Here is a 15,393-nt window from a genome sequence, read left to right on the forward strand (position 1 = left end):
TTTTGCCCTACTCTTACCAGCCAAGTGACGGGAAGTCAAGCTTCTGTTCAACAACCAGTGAGAAGTCAAGTCCCTGTCCAACAACCGAAGAATATTCCAGCTAAAAAGGAGGAGGTGCCAAAAGCTAAGGGTCGTGCATTCCAGATTACCGTAGAGGAAGCACGTGAGGACCCAAATTTTGTGACGGGTACATTTCTTGTCAACTCTAGACCTGCTCACATCTTATTTGATTCTGGTGCCTCAGATTCTTTCGTATCTTATGAATTTGCGCATTCTTTTCAAACTGTTTGCTATGCACTCGCGCAACCATTTCACGTAGATACTACAGGAAGTATATCATTACTTGCTGATAAAATCTATAGGGATTATGTCATAGAAATTGAAGGCTATAATTTTCTTGCTAACCTAATCCCTATCTCCTTGCCTAATTTCGATATTATTCTCGGCATGGATTGGTTGTCAAAGAACCATGCAGAACTCTTGTGTTACAAAAAGATGATACACATTCCTATTGAAGGGGAAAATCATATTCATGTCTACGGTGAACAAAGAATCTTAAAAATAATCTCTTTCCTCAAAGCTCGTAAATTCATATCGAAAGGTTGTCCTATTTATCTGGCCTATACAGTTGACATCTTAAGAAAGGAGAATAAAACTGTAAATGATATTCCCATTGTTAACGAATATCCCGATGTTTTCCCCGATGATCTGCCTGGACTTCCTCCTGACAGACAAGTAGAATTCCGAATTGACCTTGTGCCCGGTGCTGCTCCGATCGTAAAGACTCCTTATCGTCTTGCACCAGCCGAGATGAAAGAAATGATGATCCAACTGCAAGAATTACTTGACAAAGGCTTTATTCGACCGAGTACCTCTCCCTGGGGTGCTCCACTATTGTTTGTCATGAAGAAGGATGGATCGATGCGAATGTGAATTGATTATCTTGAGCTGAATAAAGTGACTATCAAGAATAAGTACCCACTACCTCGCATCGATGATTTATTCGATCAACTTCAGGGTGTTAGCTATTTCTCAAAAATTGATTTGAGATCTGGCTATCATCAGTTGAAAGTACAAGAGCAAGATGTATCGAAGACTGCTTTCCATACTCGTTATGGGCATTTCGAATTCCTTGTCATACCATTCGGTTTGACAAATGATCTTGCTGTATTCATGGATATGATGAATCGAGTGTGCCGCCCAATGCTCGATAAGTCTGTCATCGTATTCATCGACGATATTCTAATCTATTCCAAGTCTGAAGCCGATCATGCCGTTCATATTCGTGAAATCTTAGAACTTCTTCGAAAGGAGAAACGCTATGCTAAATTCTCGAAATGTGAATTTTGGCTCCGTCAAGTTCAATTTCTCGGCCATATTATTTCTAGTAACGGTGTATTTGTAGATTCCATCAAAATCGAAGCCATTCAAAATTGGGAAGTGCCCCGTAATGCTTCCGAAATTCGAAGTTTCTTAGGTCTCACGGGATATTACCGGAGATTCATTAAAGACTTTTCTCGTATAGTCGTACCTCTCACAAGTCTTACACGGAAGGAAGTGAAGTTCGAATGGGGTGAAGCTCAAGAAAAAGCTTTATCAACTCTAAAAGATCTTTTGACTCATGCTCCCATCTTATCACTCCCAGAAGGTGATGATGATTTCTCCGTATATAGTGATGCTTCAAGATTGGGACTCGGTTGTGTGTTGATGTAGCGTGGTAAAGTGATAGCCTATGCCTCAAGACAACTGAAAGATTATGAAAAGAATTATCCCACGCATGATCTTGAACTCGCTGCAGTAGTATTTGCCCTAAAACTTTGGAGACATTACCTTTTTGGTACAAAATACCAATTATTTACTGACCACAAGAGTCTCAAGTATATATTCAGTCAGCAAACTCTGAATATGAGACAACAACGAGCCATGGAGCTGATCAAAGACTATGATTGTGAAATCTTGTACCATCCTGGAAAGGCTAATGTGGTAGCAGATGCACTTAGCAGGAAAGTTTATCATAATAGTATGTGTTATACTATTACTCACACTACGGTGAAGTTCACCATTCTTGATGAACTAGAGAAGTGGCAAGTTGAAGCCTTAAAGCCAGAAAATGTAAAGAAGGAAGGAATGGTACATTATGCCGATGTTTTACTTGATGATCCACGAGGATTAAAAGTATTTAAGAATCGGCTATGGATTCCAAAGATTGGTGGATTAAGACAGAATATTTTAGATGAAGCTCATAAGTCTAAGCTATCAATACATCATGGTACAAGTAAAATGTACTATGATGTAAGAGTTGATTATTGGTGGCCTGGATTAAAGAGAGACATTGGAATATATGTACAAGAATGCTTAGTATGCTTACAAGTCAAAACAGAACACCAAAAACCTTATGGAACTCCAGAAAGCCTTAGTGTTCCTGTATGGAAGTGGGAAGAGCTGTCCATGGATTTTATTACCAAATTGCCAAAGACTGCTAGACAGAATGATAGCATTTGGGTAATCGTCGACCGTCTGACTAAGAGTGCACATTTTTTCGCTATGTATGAAACGGCTCCAATGGAGAAATACGCACAAGTACACTTGGATGAAATTGTTGCAAGACATGGTATGCCACTAAAGATCATTTCCGATCGCGATACTCGCTTCACTTCTCACTTTTGGGCGAGTATGCAACGCGAATTGGGATCTCGAGTTGCTCTCAGCACCGCTTATCATCCTCATACAGATGGTCAGACAGAGAGAACAATCCAGACAGTAGAAGATATGCTTCGTGCATGTGTTTTGGAGTTCGGTGGTAACTGGGATAAATACTTACCGCTTGTCGAATTTTCGTATAATAACAGTTGCCACACTTCAATCAAAATGCCACCATATGAAGCATTATATGGTCGCAAATGTCGTACGCCGTTATATTGGCGTGATGTAGGACAGAAGATCCTTGGAGGCCCTGAAATGATTCAAGACACCACCGACAAGATTCAAATCGTACGAGAAAGAATGAAATCGGCCCAGGATCGACAGAAGTCCTATACGGAAAAGAGAATACGACCTATAAAATTTCAAGTGGGTGATTTCGTGATGCTGAAGGTATCCCCATGGAAAGGCCTTATGCGATTTGGGAAGAAAGGAAAGTTGAGTCCTAGATTTGTTGGTCCTTTCAAAATCATCCAGAGAATTGGCAAGCAAGCTTACCGCTTAGAATTGCCTGAAGATTTGGCGGGTATTCATGATGTGTTTCATGTAAGTTATCTGCGCAAATGCTTGAGCATGTATGATGAGACAGTTCCATTATTCGAAGAGGAATTGGATAATAAGTTAAGATATGTAGAAGAGCCTGAAGAAATCGTGAATGAAAGAACAACTAAGCTACACAATAAAGAAGTAGAATTGGTGCTTGTCAAGTGGAAACACCATCGTGGCCCAAACTATACTTGGGAGAATAACAATGAGATAAAAGCAAAATATCCCCATTTATTTTAATCGATGTAATTTCGTGGGAGAAATCCTCAAAAGGAGGAGGTATTTGTAACATACACGTTTTAAAATCGTGTTTTATAATGAATAAAATTGTGAAATATTATGTAAAATTGAGTGTTGAGTTCTAACAGATGGTTTTTACCAGAAATGAAGTAAAACCATGTTTAGAATGACTCAGAAAATATTGGAAGTCTTATAAGATTTCAATTAAAAGCTAAATAGTGAAATTTAGAGAAAATATGAAATTTTAAATAAGTAAAAATTTTATTATTTGATGTTGTAGAGAATCTCGTTAGAAAATTGTAGGCGAAAACCTCGTCAAAATTCGAGGTATAACGAAGAAGTTATGACCAACCGAAGATCTGCGACAAAACCGGCACGACGCCGAATGACGTAAAAAGTGAGTTTTTGATAAACTACTTTTTAGCCTTATTAATCTAAATGAAAGTCGTAGTATTCGTTAAACCGAGAAATTCGATAAAAAGAACGCCAAAATCTGACTTCGTACGAGGAAGTTATGATTTTTCGAAGTTTCAACTTACCAGTAGACAGCTAAAAACTCGAATTTTAGATCGAGCGATATTTTACCGATACATCCTAAACGAGAATCGAAGGTCTCGTCATATGTAGTACAATGGTAAAAAGTCTGACGAAAACGGATGTCGGATGAAGAAGTTATGATTTTTTAACGGATTTTCCTGTCCCGGTCTGTTAAAAATAATAATATTAAAATTAAAATCAAAATTAGCTAACGAAATCTAAACGAAAGTTGTAGAGCGTAATTTTAGCTACGCGTGCATATAAAGAACGTCAAAAACGGAGCTCATATGCGAAAGTTATGGATTTTAGAAGTTTGGGGCCCGAAAATCGAAGAATTCTGCATGAATAGTAACCGGCCACGTCACCTCGCACGAAGCGGGTGCGTCACCGGAGACGTAGCCCAGACCGAGCTGCTTCCCTGCTTGCTTCCGGAGACCGACGCGTGCTGCCTACCGATTCGACCGAAGTGCGAGCCAATCAGCTTTCGACGCGCCTCGCTGCGGTGTCCGAACCTCGCCCCTCCACGTCCCTCGCCTTCGCCATCGACGCTCGCACGAAGAAGCCACGTCCGAGCCACCGAGCTGCTTCCGGACCGAACTTCGCAGGTGCGACGTGGACTCCTCCCAGCCGTAGACTTTCGAACCCTCGACCCTATATAAAGAGGACCTGCGAACCCTTCCAACTAACTTTGAAAATTTGCCACTTTTAACCCCTCTTTCCATATTTTCTTCATATTAACTTTCCTCGAAGCCCCGAAATCAATTTTAGCACCCGAAACACATCCCGAGACCCCCGAGAAGCCCGAAAATTGAAAGGCATATTTAAAGCCGAAGTGCTGTCCAAATTACTATTTTAACCCCCAGTTAACATAAGGTGAGTTCAATATATAGGAACAATTGTATGTTATGTGTTATATGTGCTATGTGCTTTTCAGTATTATCATTTTGAGTTATTTTTTCGTGTTATTCGCTATGTTTATAGCAATTGTAATACATTTGACCATGTGATCAGTGAAAGGACTTAGATTCACATTAGTACTGGTACGTAGCCTCTGGCCATGTAGAGCATGTCTCCGTAAGAGAATGACTTCTATTTTATGGCATTGGCAAATGGTTAGACAGGACTATAAGCCTGAAATCTAACAAGATGTTAATCAGAAATTGCATGTCTTCTATGCCATTTGGGCCAAAGCTTTATTGATGTATATCAAGAATTGAAAAGAATATCTTTGAATAATGTCTTTGATTGATATGAACGCTTGTCACATGATCTCACATACAGCTTGTTGTTCCTCTTTGCTTTGCCACATTGAAGTGTATATATATATATATATATATATATATATATATATATATATATATGGCATAACATTATATTGTATCTATTTTTGAACTCACTAAGCATCACCGCTTACCCCATCAATGTTAAACAATTGCAGGTAATAAATAACTAGTATGTTTACATACTATTGAAAGATGTAGAATAGTTTGTAATAGTACTTTTGTACTACTTTTTATGTTTGTATAAATTACAATATCATGGGTAGTTATGTAATATATATAACACTTTGTAATAGAAGGTTTGTATCCAATAGTTTGTAAATCCTTTATATCAATGTAAAATATTGCTTTTATGAATATGCAAATAACATGTTTTGGAGTAATCATAATGTGAAATATGAAAGTTTGGGTCTTTCAAAAAATACGAAAGTTGGGGTCTTTCATACCCCCGTAGCTAAATCCCCATATCACCTAGTGCCAGCAGAAATGCAAGAGTTATCCAGTCAGCTCAATGAAATATGTGTTATGTGTTTATATATTGTTTGGTTATTTGAGATGGATGTTGGATGAATGTTTTATACAGGTTTGTATACGATTTGACTATATATGTAATTTATATCTACAAATATGTTGGGTAGAACATGGGTAGATGGAATAGTTGGTGTGTGATGAGAGATGGTATGAGTAAACCCTGGTGACTGTTAGACGTTGATCCTGTTAAGTGAACCTTGGTGACTATGGAGTTAGCGCCTGTTAAAGTAAACCTTGGCGACTATGGAGTTAGCGCATGTTAAGTGAACCTTGGTGACTATGGAGTTAGCGCCTGTTAAAGTAAACCTTGGCGACTATGGTGTTAGCGCATGTTAAGTGAACCTTGGTGACTATGGAGTTAGCGCCTGTTAAAGTAAACCTTGGCAACTATGGTGATAGCGCATGTTGAGTAAACCTTGGCGACTATAAAGATAGCGCTTGTTAAGTGAACCTTGGTGACTATGGAGTTAGCGCTTGATAGCTATGGATTTAGTACATGATAGATAAACTTTGACAGCAATGGACTTTGTGCCAACTCATTAGGTAAATCCTTAGGAACGAATGAATAAAGGATAGTTGATTATTAGGGTAAAACCTTAAGAAATAAAGAAGATAATGGGGATGGGTAGTTGGGTTAATTGTTTGATAATTGAATATAATAATTATATTATTGTGGGTTGAAAACCCTATATGCTCACACGCTCCCAAGCCTGGCCCACTCAGTTTTCTTTGCATTACGGTTAATGGCACAAGAGTATATATTGGTGGACTTGACGAGAGATTTTGGATTATAGATCACTAGTTATAAATAACTGTTGTAAGGTCTATTTTACACTGTTTATGCTTTTGGTCTGTATCGGAACATGACATCTCGATATTTTGTTATTTAATGAAAATACATTTCTTTAAAGAAATGTTTTGATAAATTCTTATCATATTTTGTTTTGGGAACAAATTCCGCAACTGTTTTCTTTAAAAGATTACTCTGATTTTAAAACAAAGCATAAACAAATTGATTTTTTCTGACCGTGAAATTGGGGATGTCACAATCCAGACCTTGGAAGACATGTTGAGAGCATGTGTCATCGACTTCGGTAAATCGTGGGACACTCATTTTCCCTTGGTTGAATTCTTCTACAACAATAGTTATCATACCAATATCAAGGCGGCGCCTTTCGAAGCCCTCTATGGCCGCAGGTGCAGATCCCCTCTGTGTTGGGCTGAGGTGGGCGACATGCAGCTAGCCAAGGGGAAAGTCCCTGATAGCACTCTCACTGGTCCAGAAATCATCTGCAAAACCACTGAAAAGATCATACAAATCCGGGAACGACTAAAAGCTTCACGAGATCGACAAAAGAACTATGCCGATAAACGACGAAAACCCTTGGAATTCCAGGTTGGTGACCGCGTCTTGCTGAAGGTCTCACCCTGGAAAGGCATGATACGCTTTGGAAAGCGTGAGAAGCTAAATCCAAGGTACATAGGACCATTCGAAATCCTTGCTAGGATTGGTCTTGTAGCCTACAAACTTCGTTTACCGCATGAACTTAGCAACATTCATCCTGTCTTCCACGTTTCGAATCTCAAGAAATGTCTATCTGACACGAACCTAAACTTCATGGAAGAACCAATCGAAATCATGGACCAGGAGGTCAAACGAACGAAATAAAGTCGCATCCCGATAGTGAAGGTTCGCTGGAATGCCAAGCGGGGACCTAAATTCACTTAGGAACGCGAGGATTCAATGAGACAGAATTACCCCCATCTTTTTCCAAATCCATGATTTATATCTTTATTCTTGAATTTCGGGACAAAGTTCCCTCTAACGGGGGATGATGTGACAACCCGAAACTTTCAGTCTGTACGATTGGTCAACTTTATCAATGTTAAATTGATTTCGTTACTTTTTAATGTCGTTTAAGGGTACGTTTAAGTGTTCTAAGATCGAATACAGCCGGGAATGAGATTAGGAATGAGTCAACAAGTCGTATAGGGACAAAACCGGTCCATACACCCTCCTGAGAGGTGTGTACGGTCGCACACATGGGTGTGTGGCCGCACACCCATCCCCCAGCCGCACACTCACCTCTATATATAGAGGGTGACCCCTTCATTCATTCCTTTCCTTTGGCTACACTCCACACACTCTCTATACTTTCTCTCTCTAAAATCTTCATCCAAGAACACTCCAAAGGCCTAAAAAACGTGAAGAAATCCATCATTTAGCTTGTTATATAGGTAAAACACCTTGATCTAAGCCTGAAACTCTTCATGTTCTTCGTGTTCTTCGTCACTTGAAGGTGTACGGCCACACACACCCTATGTACGGCCGCACACACATCCTGGTCGTACACTCTGGCCGCACACACCCTCTATACGGATGCACACACATCTTGGCCGTACACTCTATCCGCACACACACACACTATACGGCCTTACACCCATCTTTATGGCCTTACACCCACTTTAATGCTCATATTTGGCCTTAAACTTGCAAAAATCACTAAGTGTGGGACCTAGAACACTTAGTATAAGCATTTCCAAGGCCTAAGGGTGGTTTCCCGTCATGTTTAATCATGAAATACCCTAATCTAATACGTATATGTGTTACCATATGCTAATAGGGTCCACTTGCGTACGAAACATCAGTTGACACTCAGCACTCATATCGATCGTACACTCGAATCATACGTTAAACGGTGAGTTCACACCCCTACGCTTTTTTCGAGTTTTTCATGTTTTCAGGGGGGGGGGGGGGAATACAAGCCACACATAAAGTTTTTCATAACTTAAAAACTGATGCAATTACAATGGTTTTCTATCAAACATTTAGATACTTTATCCCTTTTGTAACATGCAGAGCATAAGGGACGTTTTCTAATCATAATTGCCTAGTTTTCAAAACAGTACATAAACGTAAAAAACCATTCAAACTATAATAGGTATAGTTTGGGATTTCATTAACGGTTTTACAGATTCAAACTTCATGCAAAGTCAAACATATAAACTATGACAGATTTAGTTATCCATTACTACGAATACAAAACTAGAGTATCTTATTAAATAATTAATTTGTGTATAATTATTTATACTCTAAACCGTTACGAACGATTTCGAACTCGAGAACAACCGAACAACACGTAAACTAGTTAATACAGGATTGTGAGACTTATCTTCGTTATGCCCCTCGGGGTACCAGTAAATCCTCACCTTTAGTATAACCAGAGTCTCCTGGAGGAAGATCGTGAAATTTGTGAATACATCTATTCGGGACCGACAATCCCACACCTGAATTGTTAGCTACAGTTAGGCAGACATGCCTGGGGTGACAAATTTTGTAACCGTACGACGACTGAAGAAACATCAAGGAGGTCATCAGTCATATTAGCATGGTTATATGAACTCACAATAAGTATAAAGTAACCTTTGTTTACGGGATTTCTTTCTTCTATAGTGTTATCTTAATTAATAAAACTACACATCTACTTATTGGAGGGTACTCCAGGGGTAAAACCTTTGGTTTTATTTTAAGTAATAAAACTACTATACATACTGGTAGTAACCAGGGTTTTCAAGCAGATCATACATTACATACTGGTTGTAGCCAGGGTTTTCGAACATAACTTACATTACATAATGGTGGTAACCAGGGTTTTCAAATAGATCATACATTACATACTGGTGGTAGCCAAGGTTTGCAAATGGAACAAACTTTTCATACAGAAACCAACAAACACGTTAGAAAATATTGGTATTTCTTGGAAAGATGCATACATATTTCAGAATTTGATAACAATGGTCTTTGATACAAATGACATTTTACGTATAATGGAAAGAAACCATTTATACAAAATTGGTGACTAGTTTTCAATACAAAAACATGCTTATGAACTCACCAGCTTTATGCTGATACGTTTTCAAAACCGCTTGTATTCTCAAAACAACGATAGACAGGTACCTTGCCAGCTTTTGGAGAATATTGAGCATTTTTAGAGTCTCGTCTTTATCTTTTGTTTAAACCAATGTACATAAACTATGTTTCCAAACAGATGTAAATATTCATATTGTAATGTAATGGTTGTGTTTACTTTGATTGCTATGATACGATTGTTGTGATACTACGCATGACGTCACCCGCCCCCCGATGTTTCCGCCATTGTTTTTCTGACGATTCGGGGGTGTGACAAATCCAAACCTTGATATGTAATAACCAGGGAACATTCCTTGTCCACATCTCGTGAGGTGTTTTGGCAACCTTCTTCGTAGCGACTTAGTTAAGGATATGGGTGGCAGTCTCTAAGGCATGCCCCCAGAATAAGATAGATAGTGAAGCATGACTCATCATGGAACAAACTATGTCTAGCAAGGTTCGATTACGCCTCTCAGCTACACCAATCAACTGCGGTGTCCTAGGTGGCGTCAATTGCGAAACGATTCCGCATTCCTTGAGGTAGTTGTAGAATTCAAGACTTAGGTACTCTCCACCTCGATCGGATTGAAGCATCTTGATTTTCCTACCCAACTGATTCTCCACTTCTTGTTTAAACTATTTGAACTTTTCAAATGTTTCTGACTTGTGCTTGATTAAGTAGATATACCCATATCTGCGATAATCGTCGGTGAAAGTCACATAGAAGCGGTTCGCATCCCTTGTGGTGGATCTAAAGGGCCCACACACACCGGTGTGTATAAGATCCAATAAACCATCACCCCTCTCACAAGTGCTAGTGAAGGGTGACTTGGTAAGCTTTCCAAGTAAACAAGACTCGCATACATCATCATCCCTAAGATCGAATGACTCCAACACTCCATCCTTTTGGATTTGGGCTATGCGTTTCTTGTTGACATGTCCAAGACGACAATGCCACAAGCATGCTTTATCCATACTATTGGAAGAATCGACACACAACACATCATTTCCTAAGTTATCTACAACCATCACAGTCTCATATATTCCATTACAAGGCAATGCTTCAAAATATAAAACAATATTCAGATAAGCATAAATAGAACCCTTCTCATTATCAAATTAATATCTAAAACCTTGTCTATATAAACCATGAAATGAAATGATGTTTCTAGCCGTATCTGGTGAATAGCAACAATTGTTTTAATCAAAACCTAATCCATTACTAAGCACTAAGGAATAAACTCCAATCTTGGTGACAGGCGACAATCTTCTGTTTCCCATGATTAGATTTATCCTTCCATGCTCCACATCCCTATTTCTTCTTAGTCCCTGCAAATCAAAACATATGTGAAAACCACATCCTGTATCAAGAACCCAAGAAATAGAATGCGATGAATCATTAGATTTAATTGTGTAAATACCTGCGAAAGATGGATTGATCTTCCCATCCTTGATGGATTGCAAATATTATGGGTAGCTTCTCTTCCAATGCCCTATCTTGTGGTAGTGGTGGCACTCTGCCACCTTAGGGTTAGAGTTGGGTTTAGCAAAACCAACTTTGGTTCCACTAGAAGAGGTACCATCTTGGGACTTTCCCTTGTGGTGTCCCTTTGAGGGAGTCTTCCTCTTCTTACCCTTCCCTTGACCTATTGCCAAAACAGGCGCAACAGTAGGAGTGGGAGTCGATGCAACAGACTTATCCTTGAGATTGCTCATAGCAGTCCTTAATAAGCCTTGAAGCTTTCTCAAGGTGACCTCTTCCTTATTCATGTGGTAGGTCATGTGGAACTGGTTGTAGCAGGGAGGCAAGGAGTGAAGGATGACGTCGATTGACAGCTCTTCATCGAAGTTAACATTTAACTTCAACAGGCGATCAACATCTCTCTGCATCTTTTGCAGATGAGCGGTAAGGGACTCTCCATTACCCATTTTGGCAGTGACCATCGAAGTGATGATCTCGTACCTTTCTTGCCTAGCGCTCTGGTGGTATCGGTTTATAACGCCCGCAGATCCAGGCTAATCAATTTAGAGATAATAGGGGTCGAAAACGACTTTTCTACAAAGTATTATTTAGTATAAACAATCTTAACCAAGTTGTAGAATATGCCTTAAGGGTTTCGTAAATATAAAGAACGCTGAAATCCGAGTTATAACAAAGAAGTTATGGTCAGTCGAAGTTTTTCGGCAAAACCGGCATGACACCGGGAGATGTAAATAGCGAATTTACGATAGAGGACTTTTTGGCCTTAGAGATCTAAACAAAAGTTGTAGTATACGTTAAACCGAGAACATACAAAAAAAGAACCCCCAAATCTGACTTCGTATGAGGAAGTTATGATTTTTCTAAGATTTGGCATAGCAGTGCACGACCCGAAACTCGAATTTTAGTTTGAGAGGTTTTTGGCCTACGCGATCTAAATGAGAGTTGAAGATCTCATTAATAGGAACTCAACGATAAAAAGACAGACGAAAACGGAGTCCGTATGTAGAAGTTATGAATTTTACGCGGACATTTAACAATATAATCTCCTCCTACTGTTAACTTTAAGATCTGTCAAAAATTAGCCGATGGAGTCTAAATAAAAGTTGTAGATATTGTTTTTAACTACGTGTGGATATAAAGAACGTCAAAAACGAAGCTCGTATGTGAAAGTTACGGGGTTTAGAAGTCGGCAGAGTGTTGCTGCGAAAGGGGTGACGTGGCTGAATATGGGCCAAGGCTTTCTTCCCAAGAAAAGCCACCAGGTGATGACACATGGCACTGACTCGGCGAGTCAGTGACCCGACTCGGTGAGTCTATCAGGATTTCACACTCTAAATAGATGTGTCGGGTTCCATTCATTCTCACACCTTTCCTCTTCCACTTTCTCTCTCTAGACTCTCTCTCTCTCTAGCCTCCCTTAAGCCCCCTAAAGTCTAGGTAAACCCCCAAGCACCCGAAGGAAGCCCCAAGGCTCCTAGATTCCCGAGAAAAGAGCCTTTCGGCTTGGGAACGTTGCTCTAGCGATTCCCGATTTTCGAGAAAACCCGCTGTAAGTGAGTTATGCCTACCTTATCTTTAGTATAGCTTATGTTTCAGTATAGTAATGTTATTAGGACCTTATAATGAGTATTTAGGCTATTATTATGAGTTATATAGAGTCTTTATAATATTTTTTTAACCACTCACGGTACGGGGAATCTGGTTTAAAGGGCCGCATAGGGTTGTTGGATTGCAGAAGTGCTATATGCCAAAATGGTCCTGCCCTCCGGTGTTTTATGTTTGGCCCGTGTCTGTACATAGTGGGTGAAGAATATTGTTTAACGCTTATATAATAGTAATAATAGCTAGACTATAAATTATTCTCGTCAAACATTAGACTAAACCCTAGTGGTAATGATACTAGGTTCTGTAAAAGGAAATCGTTTTAAGTGTAACGAAGCGCTGTTTGAGTTCGGAATCACCACCTTAAAAAGTGAGTGCATAGTTGCTTTCATCTTACACATATATAAGAAGTATTTTATACAAATTACGTGCTATGTGTGCATATTATCTGAATACTTGTTGTCTACGCTGGATGAATGATTTTATACATGTTTTAAATGATTTAAACTGTATATGTATATTATATCTACAAAATGTGTTTGGTAAAACATGGGTAGATTAGAGGTGAGAGGAATGATGAGAGATGAAATATGAAAGATGAGATGAATGATGAGCGATGATATATGAGTGATAAAATATGGTGCGAAGCGATGAGCCAAAACGATGACCCAAGCGATGGCCCCATCATCTAGCAGAGTATGGATGACAACCACAGACTATTCTAGACAGTCCAGTGGAACACTAGCAGGCTCGTAACCTGTAGGTGTTGTGAACGATGTGTTCACCAACGTACTCTAAAAACCCATTGACATGTACTGCGAGTGGACTCTCGAAAACGATACTGTCAATAAACGAGATAAACCTTGACGAATATGGAGTTAGCGCCTGTTGAGCAAACCTTGGTAACTATGGATTTAGTGCCCGTTGAGTAAACCCTGGCAACGATGGATTTCATGTCTATTCCTTAGGATAATCGTTAGGAATGAATGAACGAGAAATAGTTGATTCTTAGGATAGATCCCTAAGAATAAAGAAGATAATGAGGATGGGTAATTGGGTTAACTGTTTGATGATTAAACATAATAATTATATTATTGTAGGTTGAAAACCCTATGTACTCACCAGGTTTCCCAACCTGACCCACTCAATTTATTTATATCACAGAGTTCATGACGTGAATACAGTGTTCACGATGAGAACTCAGTATTTATGACTTCTGGAGCCTGACAGATGCAACTTGCGATGACGCATGCAGTGACGACTGAACCCACGACATGAATATTTGAGATTCACAACGTGAATCCATAAAATCAGCCCTATAAATAGAATTCAAGGGGCAGCCGAGTTTGTTTGCTCAGTCTCTTCTCTTTCACTCCCGATACTCTCTCTAAGCCCTATTTTAACCCCTGAAGCCCCGGTATCATCCCGAGACCCGAATCGAGTCCCGAAGCCCGAAGATCGCGAGAAAGGAAATTCCTGAGCCGAAACTTTGCCTGCGAGAAGCCGGTTTTTGTGAAGATCTTCCGGATCTACCGAAGAATACTACTTTTACAAGCCGTAGTGCCGTCCGAGCATTGTCTAATCAAGTGAGTGTATAGTCCCTTTCATAACACGATTTTAATACAAGTATTGTTTGAATGTATTAAGTATATGTTTTGTGTGAGTGTATAGTTACTTTCTTCTAACACATAAATATTAAGTATTTGCTATGAAATACGTGCTATGTGTTAAAAAGTTGTTTGTTTATCTGAGATGAGTGTTGAATACGAAGTATTGACTATAAAATACGTGATATGTGTTAATAAGTTGTTTGTTTATATGAGATTGGTGTTGAATGCATGTTTGGTACATGTTTTAAATAAGTTAAACTGTATATGTGTTTTATATCTACTATTATGTTGGGGAAAACATGGGTATATAAATGATGAGGTGCGAAAGATGATTAAGAATAATATTGGCAGATGCACCAATAATGAATGTAATAATACTAGCAGATGCGCATTGGAATAATTTTGGCAGATGCACCAAATATAGAATGTCATAATACTAGCAGATGCACTTAAGGATAATATTTTCAGATGCGCCTAATAGTAAATGTCGTAATCCTGGCAGATGCATTAAAAGGATAATGTCGACAAATGTACCTAAAATAGAATGTCATAATGTCGGTAGATGCGCCTAATAATGTATGTTGTAATCCGGGCAGAGGCATTTAAAGGATAACCTTGGCTGATGCGCCTTATGTAGCGACGGATTTTGTGCCAATTCCTCAGGTCAATCCTTAGGGATGAATGATTGAATGATAGTTGATTCTTAGGGTAAAACATTAAGAATTAAAGAAGATAATGAGGATGTGTAATTGGGTTGATTGTTTGATGATTAAATATAATAATTATATTATTGTGGGTTGAAAACCCTATATGCTCACCAAGCTCCTAAGCCTGACCCTCTCAGTTTTCTTTGTATCACAGGTATCAATACGAAGACTTATTTCACAGAGAGAATAAAGGAGATGTAAATCATTAGTGTAATTAAATGTAAGTTCTGTTTATGCTTATGTGTCT

Source organism: Lactuca saligna, chromosome 5 (assembly GCF_052625555.1).
Source record: "Lactuca saligna cultivar CGN05327 chromosome 5, ASM5262555v1, whole genome shotgun sequence".
NCBI classification, from domain to species: Eukaryota; Viridiplantae; Streptophyta; class Magnoliopsida; order Asterales; family Asteraceae; genus Lactuca; species Lactuca saligna.